The 18,784-nt window shown below is 57.0% G+C and overlaps 1 protein-coding gene across 4 annotated transcripts in view; it reads left to right on the top strand.

The window, feature by feature from the left end:
• Positions 1–18,784, top strand: part of SPSB1 (splA/ryanodine receptor domain and SOCS box containing 1) — an 82,499-nt gene that overhangs the window by 50,041 nt on the left and 13,674 nt on the right. The window contains exon 1 of one of the 4 annotated variants that reach the window (XM_019461309.2): positions 4,727–5,011. The exons of the other annotated variants lie outside the window; for them this stretch is intronic. The gene's annotated coding sequence lies outside the window, so the exon portion shown is untranslated. Of the gene's footprint in view, positions 1–4,726; positions 5,012–18,784 lie in introns of those variants that run through there. 4 annotated transcript variants of the gene reach the window in all.

Here is an 18,784-nt window from a genome sequence, read left to right as displayed (position 1 = left end):
GGCTCGGTCTTTCGTAAGCTGTCTCCTTTCTCAAGCCCACTTTTATCTCCTGCCAGTTCTGCCGCCCTGGCAGGTTTGCGAAGCACCGGCTCCCATGTGAGCACCCCGAGTGCGCAGGGCCCGGAAGCGGCCTGCCCGTAGTCAAGCCCTTTCTGGTCTTCTAACCGAGAGGAAGGGAAGTTGGCAAAGAGGTCTAGGGAGCCCGTTAGCCAAATCAGCGGTGACATTCTATCGCTGCTTGGGCTGATCCCCCCTCCCGCGTGGCTCCTGGGAAAACAGATCCGTGTGTGGACAACCTTGGCCACGGTCGGCTGGGAGAGGCGGGGTGGGGGGGACAGGGATGGCTGGCCAAGGGCGTCTGCCTCGTTCATCACTGGTTCTGGTAGCTCGGGGGAGCGGGGACCCCTCTTCCCTCACTTAATTTTTCTAGGCTTCAGGTTTTTCTTCCTGATTGGCGTAGAAAACGAAGCATTTTCTATTATGGTAAAATACACATGACACAGGACAGAATTTATCGTTTTTACCACTTTCAAGGGTACAGTTCAGAGGCATTCAGCACACGTACATTGCTGGGTTGTGGTCACCGCCATCCACCTCCAGAACTTTCTCGTCTTCCCAAACTGAAACTCTGCCCCCATGAAACGTTCACTCCCCTTCCCCCTTCCGCGGCCCCTGGCATTCTGCTTTGTGTCTGGGAATTTGACCACTCTGGGTAGCTCCTGTAAGTGGAATCGTATACCACTTGTCTTTTTGGGACTGGTTTACTTCATGCCCTCAAGGTTCACCCATGTCGTAGCTCACGTCATAGGGTCCTTCCTTTTTATTTTTATTAAAGACCTTTTTTTTTTTTTTTAACGTTTACTTGTTTTTGAGAGAGGAAGAGAGAGCACGAGTTGGGGAGGGGCAGAGAGAGAGAGAGAGAGAGAGAGAGAGAGAGAGTGGGAGACTCAGAATCTGAAGCAGGCTCCAGGCTCCGAGGCATCAGCACAGAGCCCAACGCGGGGCTCGAACGCACGAACCGCGAGATCACGACCTGAGCCGAAGCCGGACATTTAACCGACTGAGCCACCCAGGCGCCCCAGAATGTCCTTCCTTTTTCGGGCGGAATACTGTTCTGTTGCATGGGTCCTCCGTGGCTTGCTTATCCACTCCTTGTCCACGGACGCTTGGGTGGCTTCTACTGTTTAGCTGTTGCGAATGACGCTGCTGTGAACGTCGGTGAGCAAACATCTGTTCAAGGCCCCGCTTTTAATTCTTTTGAGTGTATCCCCAGAAGTGGAGTTGCTGGTAATGGTAATTCCGTGTTTAATTTTTTGAGGATTCACCTTACTATCTCCCGCGGCGGAGGCCCCATTTTACAAAACAAAGCGTTTCGATTGAATGGTCTTTGTGGTGTCTTTGTGCTTTAAAAGAAGGCGGTGGTTCCCTGGTTCTGGGGTCAGCGGCTGGAAGATGATCTTTGGAGTTAAGATTTGACCACCTGAACATCACGTGGGCCATCATCACGACATCACCTAACTCAGGAATATGTGCAAAGTGCCCCCAAGTGCCCCCCCACCGACCTCTCGCAGTGAATGAAGGCCGTGTGAGCATCCAGTGTTGTTTGAGGACCCACTATGTGCGGGCAGCTGTTGGCCTCTCCGTGTGTATTCATTCTTGCCTCTGTTTCTCTCAGCCCTCTGACAGACCGTATGTGTTTATTGCTCGTGTTTCTCTGGGTGAAAAATTCGCAACGCTTTCTCATGCTGTTGTTGGAAGTGGTGTTTCTTGCGTTGTTAACCCACTGCAAACTTTGTTTACCTAAGAGGAATGTTCTCATTCTTCCTTCCTGGTTCTTAATCTACCTCCCCCCAAAGTAAAAGCAAGCAAGCAAGAGTGTTTCTTACAGCATTCAAGGAAGTGTTTGGGGGAGTGGCACACGGGAGGCCACCTCCCCCGCCACAGTCCCCAAGGCTTGAGGCATGAAAGGGGCATCAGTTGCTGTGTTTATAGAACCACTGCCCCTCACGGCACTTTTCATTAAGCAGAGCAAGTTCACCTGCTCCGTGGAAAGAGGGGACATTCATGAGCTTTCCATTTGGAGCGCTTTCTGGAAGGCCAGGGGCTGGATGAACTTTTTTTTTTTTTAATTTTTTTTTTTTTAACGTTTATTTATTTTTGAGACAGAGAGAGACAGAGCATGAACGGCGGAGGGGCAGAGAGAGAGGGAGACACAGAATTGGAAGCAGGCTCCAGGCTCTGAGCCATCAGCCCAGAGCCCGACGCGGGGCTCGAACTCACGGTACGTGAGATCGTGACCTGAGCTGAAGTCGGACGCCCAACCGACTGAGCCACCCAGGCGCCCCTGGATGAACTTTCTGATGTGTCACCTGGTCCCAGTGTCGGAGTCCTGACTCCGTGTAGTGGCATTCAAGGCCATCCAGCTCCAGACCCTGTCTCCTGCACATGCTTGCTAATTATCACCCTAAACGTCCCCACTGTTGTAATCACAACGGGCGGGGAGTCCTCAAGGAAGGAAGGGAAAGGGGGGCTCCGAGGAGGGTCTGGGGTCTTAGTCCAGGGATTCTTGGCCCCTTCACTTCCCCCTCAGAACAGAGTCCACACCTGAAGGTCTGGAAGAAACTTCTCCGTCAACTCAAGTGAGTTGGCGAGGGGGACTTTCTAGTAGTTTCTGTCTGGCTGCCCTAGAAATGCTCCCTTTCAGTTTCCAGCATGTCAGAGTGGGAGTCTGAGACTCATCCCCGCTGCTCAGCCCCCCCCACCCCCCAGAAAGAACAGCTCGGTGACAGGGACAGGGTGGGGGCAGAAGCTGGCCCCTGGTCCCTCTAAGACAAGCAGGGATTGGCCAGGGGGGACAGGGGGGCCGGGAGTTTGGCTCCTGATACTCAGGCGAGCCAGGGCTTCACCTCCGAAGGTACTGGGTTCTTTTAAAAGGAGGGAGGGGACCCCTCAAGGTGCGACTGCCACCGGTGCCCCTGCCCAGAGCACGACCCAGGCGGGAACCTTGCACCTGCCCAGGTAACCCCTCTCTGGCCCTGGAGCCCCTGGCCTGCCTGGTCACTGAGCTCGTTGACTCGTTTTAACTTCAACGCTTTGCCGGTTTGGGGACAGAAACCCCTCTTTGTGGGGGTGAGAGCAGGGCGACGCTGGGGGTGGGCGGAGGGGCTCCCCAGCTCTCTGCGACCCTTCTCCCCTCTGGTTGTGAGTTCTGACCCTCCTGCCTGGCTTGGGGAAGGGTCCCCCACTCCCATCCTCGGCCCTGCCCTCCTGATGAGGACACTCTGGCCTCTTGGGGCCCCGAGTGGACATTTGTGGAGGGTTCGGGGCCTGCACCCTCCCACCTCCTGTTCCTTGTGCTTCCTGTCTCTCTGTGTGTCTCTCTGTCTGTGTCTCAGTCTCTGTGTCTCTATCTCTCTTTATCTCTCTGTGTGTCTGTCCCTCTGTCTGTCTGTGTGTCTGTTTCTGTGTCTTTGTGTGTTTATCTCTGTCTCTCTGTGTCTGTTTCTGTCTCGCTGTTTCTTTGTGTTTCTGTCTCTCTCTGTGTCTCTGACTGTCTCTCTGTCTCTCTGTCTCTCTCTCTGTCGCCAGGAGGCTCCTGAGCCACGGTGGGCTCTTCTAGCCGGCGATCAACATGACTTCTCTAAGACGGGGAAAACCTGACCCACGTGCCTGATGGGGTAATTCCCGAGGGAAACACAGGCAATGTGGTGGCTTTTCCTTCTGTTGGGGATTTCGACCTGCTGCCACCACGTTCCCTGTCCAGAGTTAGCAGTCTGTCCCTTGAGGGGGACACTGCGGGACGCTCCCACCTGCCCAGTGTGGAGGCAGGGAAGAGAAAGCAGGGCTTGAATCAATGCGGGAAGGTATTAAAGGTTCAGGCGTAAATCCCCGGGGGCCGGGGTGGGGGTGCGGCAGCCAGCCAGAAAACCTCTCCTTGCACGCTTTGCACGTGTCCCAACCCCCGCCGCCACCTGGGGGCAAGGAGTGCCACTCGGCTCTAACCCTTCCCGGTTTCCACTGGAGTCTCCCTCATGGGGACCTGGGACGCAGCCCAGGCCCCGGCTGTGAGCTGCCTCCGCATGGGGGAGACCTGGCTGCCAGGTCCGCTCTGGCTGGAGGCAGACAGGGGGTCAGCGCCCAGGCTTGGGCCTGAGGATAGAGCCCTGGGGGGCTGGCTGTGGCCCGGGTGCAGGCCCAGCCCATCGCCCTGCCAGCCCCGGCTGGTGAGCCCAATAAGCTGGTGAGTTTCTATTAATTTGATGGCAACTTAAGCTGGTGAATTTCTGTTAATTTCATGGCAACCTGTTTGGGGACAAGAGGGCTGGTCATTGCCGGAGGGGGGGGGTGGCACTGGGAAGGGGGCTGAGGGAACAGTGCTATTGTGAGCCTGCCCCTGCAGGCCCGGCCGGGGTCCTCGGGGAAGTCACCTCCACACCTGCCAACGTGGGCCCACCTGTCGTTTTGAGACCTTGGCTTCGTGGCTGCCGAAGTAGCTGCCGTGTCTGCCTGAGACTCTGCCTCCCCCCGGCTTCCTCTGCGACTTGCAGCCTGGCTGCCCTGGGCTTCCCTGAGTGGGTGGACGGAGGGCCCCTGGGTCCTGGGGAGGGTGCAGCGGCGGCAGGAGGAAGGGAACGGGTTAGAGAGTGGCCTCCCATTGGGCCGCAGCCTCCCTTCTGGAGGGCTTTTAAAAACTGGCCTGTTACCTTGTAATCGTTCCCAGCAGCGAGGAGTGAGTCCGTGGAGGAGCGGGCCCCACTGTTTGTTTTGCCTTCTGTGTTCTCCCGGCCAGTGGTAACCAAGGGCCGCTTCCCCTTGGTGACGGCGGAGCTCGCTCAGGCCAGGGCTGATCTAGCCCCAGCAGAGGAGGCCTGGGGGACCCGCAGGCCCGGCCACTGGCAGGGAGGCAGCCTCCCCTCCTCAGATCTGCCCCCAGCCCGAGAGCCCGTGGACTTCTCTCCTGGCGCTTTCCCCAGGCACTGGCCCGAAACATTCCAGAACTCCGGATCCGGCGGTAGGTGTCCGGAAGACGGTGAGGCCACTTGCTGGCCGGCCGTGAGGGGCGGGTCTCGGGCAAGGTTGTGGGCCTCAGCCAGGATGCTACTTGGGGCCACAAGGGACCTGCATTCTAGGTTCTGGCAGGACCCGCGTCCCGAGGTGATTCTGGGGGAGGTTTTTGCGGGAGACGGGTGCCGGGACAGACAGATGGACGGGATTCCAGCAGGTGGGGTTGTTTGCAGTGAAAGGGTCGGTGCTACAGCAGGTGTGGCCGCGAGAGCGCGTGAGGCTCCCAGAGAGTGGCGAGGCTGGCGTGGCTAGCCGGCGAATGGAGGGTATTTGGAGAAGAAGGGAGAGCTGAGGAGGGCTTGGAGGGTGGGCAGAAGGGAGCCCCTGATGAGCTGCGAGAGGAGGAGAGGTCTGGAATGCTGTTGCCAAAACCATGGTCTTCCCAGACCCTGAGTGGCCGGGGGCTTCTGGAAGCTGTGGGCCAGGGAATCTACGGCCCGTTCTGAGTCCCCCCCTGTTCCGGGGGGTCTGGCAAGAGGATGAGGCCCTGACGGGCTCTGCGCATTACTTCTGCTAAACTTGTCAGCTTCTAGATTTGGTTCGTTCGGGGCCAGTTATGTTTCAGGACTGCTTGCTGGAGAGGGCTGGGCGCCCCTCTGTTTTCCTTCTTTCTGATGCGTGTTCCCTCCAGGCTTCTTTCTGCCTTGGGGAGGGCCCGCTCCACGGTCCCCACCCCCCTGGGCCCAGATCGGCCGGGAAGGGCCCAGACTCTGCATTTTCCACCAGCTCCAGGCATGCCTAGATGCGGGGCACAGGGTGACCGTCCCCTGGCCCCTAAAGGGACTGTTCTCAAGGAAGGAGTCGGATTGTTGCGCGTGCAGAACCGCAGTCACGTCCGCCTTTCCACTGGGGGGCCTGGAAAGGGGTGCTGTCAATCAAGAGAGGTGGGGTATCTGGGTGGGGGCCGCGCCATCCGGCTTCTGCGCGGATTCCTTCCACCAGCCCAGCTGCCGATAGTATTAACCCTCAGTGATTCACCCTGGTGCGTTGCAAGGGAAGGCGTTGTGTTACGAAAACGTGGGTCCCGGCAGCTCGTTTCGCTGACGGGTCTCGCTGCCTCAGCAGAAAAGAGGCGCTCTTGATATGGGAACGGAAACTTGGGACGGCCTTAGAAATACTCGGTGTGTCGGGCGGGAGAGGAGCTGTGGTCTTCCTCCGGACCTGGAAACTCGCTGCCCGGCCAGGAAGGCAGTCCCGGGGCCCGCCGCTGCACCGGGGGGCTGTAGAGGGGTCCCCGCATCTAGGTCTGCACGGCCCACGGCCGTGACCGTGAGGAGCGGGGGCCGCTTGCCCTGGGGTGGCCCCATTTCCCCGTGAAGGTCACCTGCTGGTGGTTGTATTTCATGGCAAGTCCAGCGTGCGGAGGAAACACCTTTCCAAACGCGATCTGTCTGATGTGGCCGAGGCGAGCAGGTGCCGCGTGCGTTCACGGCCCTCACGTGTACCTAGGACCCGGGGGAGGGGGCCGGGGGGGGGGGGGTGGAGGGGGACCTGGCCCAGCTCCAGTGGCCGTTCCCGCGCCTGCCGACGTTTCCAAAGTTTGCTGGAGAAGCGAGCGCATTCATTCATTCTGGCTTCTTCCTCCCTCTGCCCTGATGGCCATCCGGGACTAGCCCATTAAATGGATATTGGGCCAATTTCCCTTTTCCCCACTTCCCCTTCCTTCCTTTTGTGTTCTCAGATGTGATAGGTGGGATAGACCCAGCCCAAATCCAGTTGCTTTCCCGAGAAACTTCTCCAGATGTGTGTGTCCCTGCCACCTGGCCTCAGTAGAGCCCAGGCCACAGCAGACTCGGGACACCACGGGCCCACCGCCACAGCTGCCACCGCATCCTGCAGCAGGCACAGCGGGGGACGTGGGGGAGGCACCAGGGAGCATCCGGTAGAGGCGGGCAAGACCACTGCCTGCCTGTGGCACCAGCACCTGCGGGCTTCCCGAGGGGGCCTCTCTGTCGTCAGGGATGAGCCTGAGATGACGAGAGGCGGCCACCTGGCTGAGTCACGGACACCCCGAAGCGACCATTCTTCTAGCTGGTCCTCCACTAGAGACGCCTTCTCAAGAAACCCTCCCAGCTTCCCTTCCTTCCTGCCTTCTCCTCAAACCACTAAATTACAGATGCATCACCAGCGTGGGTCTGTATGAAGGGCTGGGCTTTCTGTGGGCTTCTCACTTAATCCTCAAAGCAAACCTATGATGTCAGGCAGTCACCCCCCCCCACCCCCACCCCCATTCCAGTGGAGAAGCACCTGAGGCTCAGAGAGGTTAGACAACTTGCCCAAGGTCGCCCAGCTTGTGGAGCTGAAGCTTAAGCCCAAGTGGTCCAACTCCAGACTTCGTGTGTCTTCTCCGTGTTTGCAGGCACTTGGTAAACAAGTTACCCTTGACTGACCCCCTTTCAGTCCCAGGAAGTCTTAGGTAGAGGCAGCCGGCTGCTCCGATAAGGATCCCAAGGGGGCCAGCTGAGCCCTCGGGGTCATTATGGTCTACCCACATCTTGTAGATTCGGGAACCGGATTATTTCCCCCGGCATCCCAATTTCGACACAGTTTAGAGATCTTTACCAAACTCACAGGAGACTGAGGTATAAACCTAAGGTGATACGTTCACATACAGTAAGGAGTAAGACAGCCAAGTGTGCAAAAGATTTGTGTTCGCCTCTAAAAGTGACACGTGGGAAGCCCAGAACCAGAGCTCAGGAAAACCGGTCGAGTGGCCCTCCTGTTTTGTAACCCGATATCCCTGCTGTCACCATAGGGCGTGTAAGAGCTGGAGTCCTTGGGTTCACAGATTAGGCCACCGTCTTCCCAGGCTCTGGGTCTGTGTCCTCACGCCTAATATCGCCTATTGGGCTATAGTTTGTCCGGGTTACATTCTGGATCTTCCCGCTACGGCCACCCTCAGGTTCAAGCTGCAACCTCAGCTGGTCTCCCGGCTTCCACGCTGGCTGCCAACAGCCTCTTCTCAACACAGCCGCCTAAAAGGATCCCGTTAGGACAGATGTCAGACTGTGTCCTCCCCCCGCTCAAAGCCCTATGCCCGTTTCTCATCACACTGGAGACAGAATCCAGAGTCCTTAGTGTGGCCCGCAAGGCCGGTGTGCCTGCCCCTCTGCATGGCTCCTCTGTTATTCTCCCAGCACGACAAGCATGCTGCCACCTCAGGGCCTTTGCACATCCTGTTCCCTCTGCCCAGAACGCTCTTCCTCTTGAGTAGGCTCGTGCTTTTTTCCCTCCATTTATCTCGGTCTCTGTCCATACATTGTGGTATCAGAGAAGCCTTCCCTTCCCACCCGTTCCCATCATTTTCTCTGTCCTCACTACTCTGCCTGTTTTTTCTTTGACACTTGTTACTTGGCCCTGTATTAGAGATAGAGTCATTTAACACTTTTTATTGAGCACCTACTGTGTTGCAGGCACTGTGCTAGGCATTGGGGCTGCCACAGGGAACACAACAGATACAAATTTCTGCCCTTGAAGGGGCGCCTGGGTGGCTCAATTGGTTAAGCCTCCAACTCTTGATTTCAGCTCGGGTCCCGATCTCACGGTTCGCAGGTTCAAGCCCCACATCGGGCTCTGTGCTCACAGCTTGGGATTCTCTCTTTCCCTCTCTCGCTGCCCCTCCCCTGCTCACATACTCATGCGCTCTCTCTCTCTCTCTCTCTCTCTCAAGAATAAAGAAAGAAACTTTAAAAAATTTCTTCCCCTGAAGTTTGCATTAACTGTTCAAATGATTGCTCCCTGTCTCCCCCAGTGATTTCTACCTGTGTGTATACAGGAGGCACCTAATATTTTTGGAACGCATTCCAACCCTAAGGCACCTTATTGGGACTTGGGTGTCTTCCAAGTGTTTGTCAGCTGAACACGTACAGACCACCTCTCGGGGTGGATCACTTCTGCAGGTGACTGTCTTGCTGACTTTCTTGCCAGTTTCCCCCCGGGGAAGACGCGCTCTGGCAGCCGAGGTGGAGCACTGCCCCCGACTTCCCTGAACGCCGACCGTGCGCAGACCGTGCTCTTGAATTGTCCACCTGCTTGGGAAACTCAGGGACTGAGGGACAAAGACGGGGTCTTGGGAAGCCCATGCCACGCCCCTCAGGGTTCAGCAGGTGCTGGTGGGATGGGGCGAGCCTGCGACCCCGATTTTTTTTTTTAGACACCTACTAGATGCACACAGGCCTTGAGCGCTTGGCCAACTTGCCGGGTTTTACGAGAGGGCGTCTGGCCAGAGAGGGTCGGGGGGAGGTGGTGGTGACCGACGCGGGAGGCCCAGATCTCTCCAGATCTGTGAGCAGTAATCCTCACGAGAACTCAGAAACAGCCCATCGGAACAGGTTGTCATGTGGCGACAGGTCCAGTTACACCGTGCGTCAGCCCGGGGCCGAAGCCCAGGGCCAAAGCGGTGCGGTCGCAGGCACCAGAGTCATCGACAGAGGGAGCAGGCACAGAGGTGCAGGTGCGCACTCCAGATCCCTCCAGAGAAACTCCATCTACGCTTTCTCTTTTGGAGGAAAGAAAGGGGGGGTGGGGTGGAGAGTGGAGAACTGCGCGGCCGTGGCCCAGTTCTAGAAGGCTCCTTACTCCCCACAGAGGCACGTCGTTGGCCGGGTCCCTGTGTGTGACCCTAGACCTCTTCGAGCTCCGGGCCCCCCTCCGTTCTGCAGCCCTTTCCACACCCACCTCCTGCCTGTGAGTTTTGGACACGTGGACATTTTTCATCCATTTATGGTTTTTTGTTTGTCGAGGTGAAATTTTTTTGTTTGTGTTTGTTTTCTGTTTGTCGAGGTGAAATTCACATAATATAACATTTTTAAAGAGTACAATTCAAAAAATAAATAAAAGCATTAAAAAAAAAGAAGGAGAAGCCGCAGCTGGGGAGGCCATTTCCTGCCTCCTCGCCGTACCCCCCGGTGACAAGCTGGTGCCATGGGGACCTGGCAACTGGACCCTTCTGCTTGCCTGGGAATTTAGGATTGAGTGATTTGCTACCTTCGGACTTGCTGAGGTGGCCCTCCCATCGGGCTGGCGGCCCAGCGTCCAGGACTTTCCAGGTTGACAGGACAGGAGGAGGAGGTCTGTGAGCTATTGTGGCTTTAGAAGTAGGGTTAAGTCCTTTTCTCGACCGGCCTGCGAGGCGTGGGGCTTTACCTCTCCCTCAGCATCCTGTTCAGTTCCGTGAAATCGCACACGAGGAATGGTGATTAGGTTGCACACAAGGCCTGATTCCTTTTAGAATCCTTTCCAAGTTCCTTGGCTGTGGTCCATTCAAGGTCCGGGTGACAAGCCTTCAGTCCAACTAGCTGTGCGGGAACCTGGGCACCTTGCCGCCACTGTGGCCAGTTCAAAGACCAGGAAGCCTGGTGGGAGGTTCCCGTGACCTCCGCTTTTGTCCTACTAAAAATGGACAGACGAGATCGGGCGCGGTCAGGGTGGTATGGCCGTAGACTCTTCTACTAGAAGTGGACCGTAGGGTGGGGGCTCTGAAGTCCAAGATTTGGAGCGTATTGAGAGACGAGTGGCCACAGACTAATGAGAGGAAGCTGCTCAAGGCCACCCCGCTAGGGAGAACCCCTCACCCCACGCGTGACCTTCACACATTCATCTCTAAAGGCAAGTGACAGAAATTCCCATAATGGGATATTATGCGGCTCCTACCACACGAAATCGGCACCGGGACTAGTCTCTTATGACTTGGAAAAAGCAAACTGGTGAGTAGTATTTGGGGGTGATCCTTTGCTCAAAGTGGACCGTCCCCAGTGGGAGGGGGACCCTTTAATTTATACTTTATACATTTCTGGATTGAGATTTCTATTGTTTGTTTGTTTGTTTTGAGACAGAGAGCAGGAGCAGGGAAGGGGCAGAGAGAGAGAGGGAGAGAGAGAGAATCCCAAGCGGGCTCCACGCCGTCAAGCGTGGAGCCAGCCCAACGCGGGGCTCGCAAAACCGCGAGATCACGGCCTGAGCTGAAACCAAGAGCCGGTCGCTTAACTGACGGGGCCACCCGGGCGCCCCTCTGGATTGAGATTTCTGATGAGCATGTGTAACATTTAAAAGATCTCACATCAAGACTGAACATGCGGTTTTTAAAAACCCTTGTTGTGAATCTCAGCCTGGTGGTTCTTCTTTCACATGGATTTGAGGTTCTAAAACGTTGAGCTGTCATTCCTTTGAACCAGCAGTGTCCTGATGTTGCTGGGGGCTCCTTAAAATGCAGACCGCTGGACCGCAGCCCCTGATTCAGTGGGTCGGGGATGGGAGGCCAGGCGTTCGCTTCTCCCGGCAGGTGATGAAGGGGTCGGGGGACCCCACTTGGAGGAGCACTCCTGTGAGCATCATCCAGGAGAACAGCCTCTTCTTCCCGGAGAAAGTTTTTGGGACCTCGACCGCTGCTCTGGACTCAGGGAGTTTATGCTTGGAGTTTTTGAGGTGGTTCATCCACCGACAGCCTTTCCCCTGGGCTCCCGTGGGCTGTCCCCGTGGCCCAGCTCTCTGCCCGGCTTCCCGCTCCCTGTGTGGAGGGCACCAGGCAGGTGCCATCTGATGGGTGCCCAGCCCCCACTACGGGCTCCGTTCCCACTGCCTCTCGAAGGCTCTTCGGCCGCTGTCTCGGCAAACTTCTGACGAGGTGTCCGTGGGCCATTGTGTGTCACCGAGGTCCCTCCAAGAACAGGGGTTCTCATCTGAACGGAGTGCAGGCTCTTGCCATCACAACCTTGATTGGGTGCAGCCGTGGCTCTTTATTTTAATTTTCAGTCTCTGTATGAATGTAGTGCCGATTTCCCAGGGGCAGGGTTCAACTGACGTGAGCCCTTTCTGAAAGTGCCGTGAGTAATTTGGGTCCTTCCGTAGGTGTTTACAGCAGGTGCATTCTTGGTCTTTTGAGGTCAGAGGCTAGAGCTCTGGACCATGCGGGCTTTTCTCTCCAAAGTCACTCGTCAGAACTTTCCAGAAGGGACCGATCCGTTTTGTTGGTTCTAGGGGCAGAGACTTCACTTTTATATCCCCGCTTGAGAAGAACACAGCTCTCTCCTGGGTGTTCCGGGGAATCTCTCCTCAAAGGGGCAGGTGGAATGGGGGGGGTGGGGGGTGCGGGGGACCGTTGCTGCGCGGCCTTATCCTGCTGGTGGGAACACCTCTGCCAGGGGCTCCGTGGCCAGGCTCGCACGGAGCACGCCCCGAGCGCGCTCACCACCAAAGCGTGTCCCCGAGTCCTGGCTCACGGGAGCGTGAAACCCTAACTGACAGGCAGAGCCGGACAGCAAGTCAACAAGCTGCAAAGTTGTCTGAAAGAATCACAGACCGCTCAGGGCGTGCTTCTCTTGCAAAACTCTGGGCTGCAGACACCGATGTGTGAGGTGGGGAGGCGGAGGGAGGGGGTTTATTTGATCTTCAGGTGAAAGGAGGCTTTATAAATGGGTCACCTTGTTCCGTAGCCTGCATTTCATTCTTTCCCCATCTTGGGACAAAACAATGGTTTTACTGTTCTGGGGTCAATCGGACAAGCTGAGGGGGACTTGAGTTAAAAGGAGGTGAGTGTGTGACTGCCACTCTTCTCCCCGGCGGCCCTCCTGGGTGTGTGCCCTCCCTCCTCCCCCACCCCATCCATTTGTCACCGGTCACCTCGGATGTGTCTCCATCAGAGCGGTCCCTCCGCCCATTCAACAGACTTTTCCTCAAACCACAAAACAAAAGGATGAGTTTTAGGCGAGCTCGTATGGGTCCAGGGGAGACAGGAGCCACCCCATTTTTACTGGGCAATTTCAAATTATGAGTTAGAAACCGTGCCACTGGAAATCCTGGGAGCAATCACTGTGGAAGTAACGTCCCTCTTTGGGACGGCCCCCTGGGCTGTACCCGGTGATTCTCGCCCTCCTCCCGATTCTGGATCCTTCCTGTGCGTCTTCCCGGCTGAATTAAACATTTATCCTGTGCCCGCCTTAGAAGAAGTGACACACACGTGGAGGGCCTTCAGGAGCTACTTTGGGAAACAACTCATCTGTGGAAGTGTAAAGCCAGTATTCTTTGCCAGCCTTTATTCGTTTCCGTGTGCTTAAAAATCATTCCGTTACCCAAGTAATACGTGAATCACACACACAAAAAAAAACTCAGTTCAAAAAGTGTTCACGGTGAATGCAGTTCCTTCCACCCCGCCCCCCTCCAGGGCTAACCGTTGTGAAAGCTTTGGTGTTTATTCATTTTAGACCTTTCTCTGTGCCTGCCCACAGATAAACATGTGCAGATAGAATCTTCTTAAATTCCGTTCTTACAGAAATAGGATCCCGTCCTGCATCTTGTTCTCCATGGAACAGCGTCACGCGAGGTTTTGTAGAAGTCAGCCGTCCGAGGGGCTGTCTGCTCCTCTCCAAGGCCGGGGGGCGTCGTAGGGCCGTGAGCGTCTCTGTCCCCGTGTCCCCGTGCAGGGCTCTCGGGTTCCGTAGGCAAGATCCTGGGAGAGCAGCTGGCGGGTGATTGCTGGGTGTCATACGTCTGGATGGTGGCCGCCACGTGGCCCCACGTGCCCAGGTGCGTGTTGCGGACGCACCCCCATACCTGTGCGTGGGTGGCTTTCCCCCACATTCTCTCTAGGCCACCTCAAGCTTTTAAACCCTGTGCATCCCGCATGGCTCCCTGAAGTGGGATGCTTTTGCCCCTTAGAGGGTCTGAGAGGCGTCCCCTTTTGCAGTGGATGAGCTGGCTTTTGACCCATCGAAGATGATGTGTGCGTAGCATTAGTGGGAGAGAGTTGCGGGGGGGAGGGGGGTTGTTCAGGAGAGGGAAAGGGGTCTCCCCAAGTCAAACCATAGGGCTCGGTGACATCTGGCCTGACAGCAGGCACTCGCCCTCTGTGCCCCACCCCCAACCCCCACCTCTGGCCCCAGAGCCTTTAATCTCAGTGCAGGCGATTGTTAAGTAAGTATGCAGAGTCGTAAAGCTTCTGAGGTGTGTTTGCTCACGCCCCTCTGTGTCCCTCTTCTGGGAAAGACGAGGCAGTTTACAGGGCCAGTGTCCCTGCCCCTTGGCTGTGATTCCTGCTTCCCTCCCACTGCCTGCTCCTCTCTGACGCCCCCAGGCAGCCCTCCAGTGCACCAGACAGAACCATGTGCTTGGCTTTGATGTTGGGGGCGGGTCCTCCCCCCCCCCCTCCCGCAGCATACTGGGGCCAGTGCTGTGCCAGGTTGGTGAGTGGGAGGAGGGCCCCGGCTGAGCAGAGGGAAGTGGAGCGTGAAGACTGAGGCCCCAGGAGCACCCTCGGTCTCAGGGACGGCGCCACAGCCGCTCATCAGCGTGGGCGAACTTGACCACGAGGTCGAGGTCCCCGACAAGGGAGACGTGGTGGGGTGGGCGCCTCGCCTGCTGTTCCAGGTGAGAAAGCCGTCCACGCGGCCTTTCCTGAACCCCCTCCAGTGACTTGCACCACACGGGGCCCCGTGCCAGCCGCGGCTCGAGAACGTGACCCCACAGGAGGTGCAGCTCTGTGTTGGGACTTGCGCGCTCTCTGCCCGTTGTGTGAAGGGGGCCCTTTCCCTCGCGGGCTTTCCAACCCACCCTTTGGCGGTTAGTTTTCTCCTCTGACCCTGTTTGATCTTTAATCTGATTTTACCTGTCGAAAAAAGTGTCGCCAGGAGCTCCCAACCCAGAATGACTTGTCGACTCCCCGGAACCGGCAAGAGGGACAGTCCAACGGTCAGAGCTCCTTTGGACATATTTTACTTTGCTTCCACTGAAGTGCGCGTGCGCACACACGCGTGTTTCTAGGTACGCGTGCATTCTTGCTCCTGGTTCAGAGAGCCATCCTGCTGCTGTATTTGTGCCCGTTACAAGGGCAACACCCCACCCACCAAAAACACAGATCCCTGCCCCCCCCTTCCCCCCCCCCCGCCCCAGGTCACCCTGGAGTCCTGCTCACCCTTGCTCCAGGCATGTCTTTGATCTTGGGGAAGAAGCAGGGACTGAGGACAGTGGGGACAGTATGTTACTTGGGCAATCAGAGGCTGGTGGGGCGGGAGGGGTGCAAACGAGGAATTTGTCTTGAGAGCTGGCTCGCGACGGTCTTGAGTAGTCTTGGGGACCCCGTGTCCTGTGCTTTTTGTTTTTAATTGATTAATTTATCCTGAGAGAGACAGAGACAGTGTGAGTGCGGGAGGGGCCTAGAGAGCAGGGGAGAGAGAATCCCAAGCAGGTTCCGTGCTGCCAGCTACAGAGCCCCATGCAGGGCTCGAACTCGTGAAACCGTGAGATCGTGACCTGAGCCGAAACCGGGAGTCGGACGCTTAACCGACTGAGCCGCCCAGGCGCCCCTGTGTGTACAAGCTTTGTGAACGAGAACCCTGCAGAGAGAGTGAAAGAGCCACAGCCCAGGGGTGGTGGCGATGGCCGCGGGCCGTCTCTGTCCTCGGCCTCTCTTGTTCCAGCCCGGTAGGTCAACACACGGCCACACCTGCTGCAGCTTTATTTCTCCCCCAGGGGGACAAGGTCTGGGTCCTCCCAATGCGTGGAGACTCACTAGGGACTCGCTGGGCCATTCCAGGCCCTGACACTCCTGTGACAACTTTAGGCCCTGAAAGGCCTGGACATCTGCGTTTGCCTCTCAGAAGGCAGGAAAGGGGACTGGTCCCAGAGCTGGGGCCTGTTCTGCTTCTTCTGGTTCCTCCCTGAAGTGTGGCATCCCCTGCCGACTCCTTGGCCCAGTGTTAGCGATTGCTGCACAGGCCAAGCCGGTGCCTCTGTTACTCCGTGCCCTCCCCAGCCCCCCAGAACCGCGTCCAGGCATTTTGGAAATAACGTCAGCAGTTGGCATGGGTTTAGGATGGAGGTGAGCAAACTATGGCCTCGGGCCAAATCTGGCCCACCGTTTTTTGGCAATAAAGTTTTATTGGAACATGGCCATGCCCGTTCATTTACATATCATCTGAAAAGGCTAGAATACTTACGATCTGGCCCCTCACAGAACAAGTTTGCCAACCCCGGGCTTAGAAGGGACGTTAGGGGCGCCTGGGTGGCTCAGTCAGTTGGGCATCTGACTTCAGCTCAGGTCATGATCTCGCGGTTTGTGGGTTCGAGCCCCGCATCGGGCTCTGTGCTGACAGCTCGGAGCCTGGAGCCGCTTCGGATTCTGTGTCTCCTGTCTCTGCTCGTCCCATGCTCATGCTCTGTCTCTCTCTGTCCCTAATAAAAAATAAAAGTAAAAAAAAAAAAAAAAAAAAAAAAAAAGGGCGGGGGGACGTTAAATTTTATTTACTCAACATTTCAGACACCTGGGTCTTGGCTCAAGGCCAGCGTCCATCATAGGACCAAGTGCAGGGACCAAGAAAATGGATAACAGGGATCTTTGTTCAGTGTGCAGAGCACAGCCTGGAACATAAAAATAAAAACAAAAGCAGAAGTGAAAATGCCGGTTGTACTAGGTCCTTTCTGGAACATTGTCTCTGTTGAGGAGAGGTGAGCTTGGGACACCCCTGTCCCAGGAGCAAACAGAGCCTCGGAAAAGCCAAGGGCGAGTCCTAGGCAGTGGCCCGAGGTGCGTGAGTCCCCCACACACACACAGGACTGGAAGCCCCAGGGGCAGCGCTGATGGGAGCAAAGTAGGGAAGTGCACGTTGAGGGGGGAGAACCTTACTGGCTCTTCCCAAGAAGGGGCTAGTGGAGTTTCTGGAGACCCCCAGAAGGGCAGATCTATGCGGCCACATTTAAAAATGGAAGGAAAGGGAGGCAAGGAGGTGGCTAGGCGTGGACAGCCTGAGGTCTACGAGAAGGAACTGTCAACTTAGACCATAGCCTGGACATGGGGTGGGGACAGGCAGGTGACGGGTGAATCAAGAATGGCTCCAGAGTTGCTATGGTGGTTGACCACCTGGGGGTGACCCTGAAGACGGGCTGGCCCAGAGGCAGCAGAGCGGGTGGGCCACGTCCCCTGGGCGGGAGCCACCCTGCGGTGCCGCAGACAATTTACCCTGCCCCTCTTCCTCCCAGAGACTCCCGCTGCTCGAGGTCACGCGGTCCGGGGGCCCGAAAGGACCCTCCCTCTTGGACGGTGCCCTGGGTTGCTGGCCCAGGAGGGTAGGAGCTTAGCACAAGGGCCGCGCAAACGGACTCTGCCTGCAGGCCGTGGAATCTCAGAGCGTGGTTGACTGACCTGAACAGGTCGCCCGCTGCCACCGCGAGCTTATGCCGTCTTTTCTGTTGGCTCGCTCTGAGGCCGGCCTGACGCTGTGGCCGCCAGATCCCCTCCCACGTACATCTTCTGCCTTCCACTTCGGCACTCCGTCTTCGGCGGAGATGAGGTGCGAGGCCCCTTGTCTAGCCCAGAGGTTGGCCGAGCTCGGCCAAGAATAGGGACCAGCTTATTCTCATAAAGTTTTATTGGAACTCAGCCATGCTCGCGTATCAACGCACCGTCCGGGGCTGCTTTCACGCCACAAGGCAGAGCTGAGTAGTTATCACAGGCTGCCTGGCCACAAAGCCTAAAACTTTTTACTATCTAGCCCTTTATCCGAGAAGTTTGCTGATCCCTGGTCTCGCTGAAGCAGGAGTTATATGTGTGCAGGCCCCGGCTCACAGGCCTGAGAACTCCCTTCCTCTCTCCCTTTGTCACCCCCCATCCCTTCCCCAGCTCCACCCCTGACTTGTGCCAGCTCTCCCCACCTCCCCCATGCTCCATTTCCACCCGTTTCTCTCTAGGTGGTTTATTATTTTTCTACGGTTTATTTATTTTGAGAGAGGGAGCGAGAGCAGGGGAGGGGCAGAGAGAGGAGAGAGAGAGAATCCCAAGCAGTTTCCGCGCTGCCGGTGCAGAGCCGACATGGGGCTCGAACTCACGAACCGTGAGATCACGACCTGAGCCGAAATCAGGAGTCAGGACGCTTAACCAACTGAGCCACCCAGGAGTCCCTCTCTCCAAGTAGTTGAAGTTAATGTGTTGGAGGGACTTCTCCCTGCCACATTTCTCTCCCGCATGTTCTGCCTGCCCAGTGTCTCCCCTGACCCCCAGCCCCTTCCTCACTCCCCCACCTGTGCCCGGCATGGGAACGCTGAGGTGCTGGGATAGATCCCACCAAAGGGCAATGGCCGTTGTGCTCCAGGAAGCAGTGAAATGAGCTCTCTGAGGAAGTCAGCTCCCTCCCGTCCTCCAGAGAGCTGACTGGGGTCCCCACCAGCGTCCTGCACGGGGAGGCCACTGGGCACCAGCCAGAGGGAGGCGCCCAGGCAGAGATGGGTTGGGTGCTTCCGACTTGGAGAACTGCCCCGGACCAGCTCAGGAAAGTACTCGAATGGAGTCTGGGGAGACATGGAAGAGGGGGTTCAGGGAAGGCTGCAGCCTGGTGGGCCCCAGTCTCTGCAATTACCAGGACCGTGTTGGCACCCCCAAACCCTGGCTCTCTCCACCCCCACCCCCACACAGCCTGGCAAGCAGGTGCCAAACCCTCCGCGGGACCACAGGCGAGTCCTGGAGGTTTCGATGGCTCTCAGGACTCAATGGGCCTGAAAGCTTGAAATTGGGGGATCCGGGACATCAGGTCACGATATCCACAGAACTTTCCAGAACCAGGGTGGCCCTCTGGCTGCAGAGGGACACCTCTGCTTTATACCAGCTTTGCATACCTTCAACACAAGAAGTCCTAGCCTGTCTCTGAAGAAATGCCCATGCGTCAGGGAGCGATCAAGCCTTCCGTTCCACACCAGAAAGGGGAGGGCGAGAAGCTTGGTGTGCTCGCTGAGATAAGGG

The sequence above is a fragment of the Panthera pardus genome, unplaced genomic scaffold, assembly GCF_024362965.1.
Source record: "Panthera pardus isolate Hobbes unplaced genomic scaffold, ASM2436296v1 HiC_scaffold_11, whole genome shotgun sequence".
NCBI classification, from domain to species: Eukaryota; Metazoa; Chordata; class Mammalia; order Carnivora; family Felidae; genus Panthera; species Panthera pardus.
The sequence above is the reverse complement of the archived record's forward strand: the minus strand, read 5'-3'. Positions and strand labels throughout refer to the sequence as shown.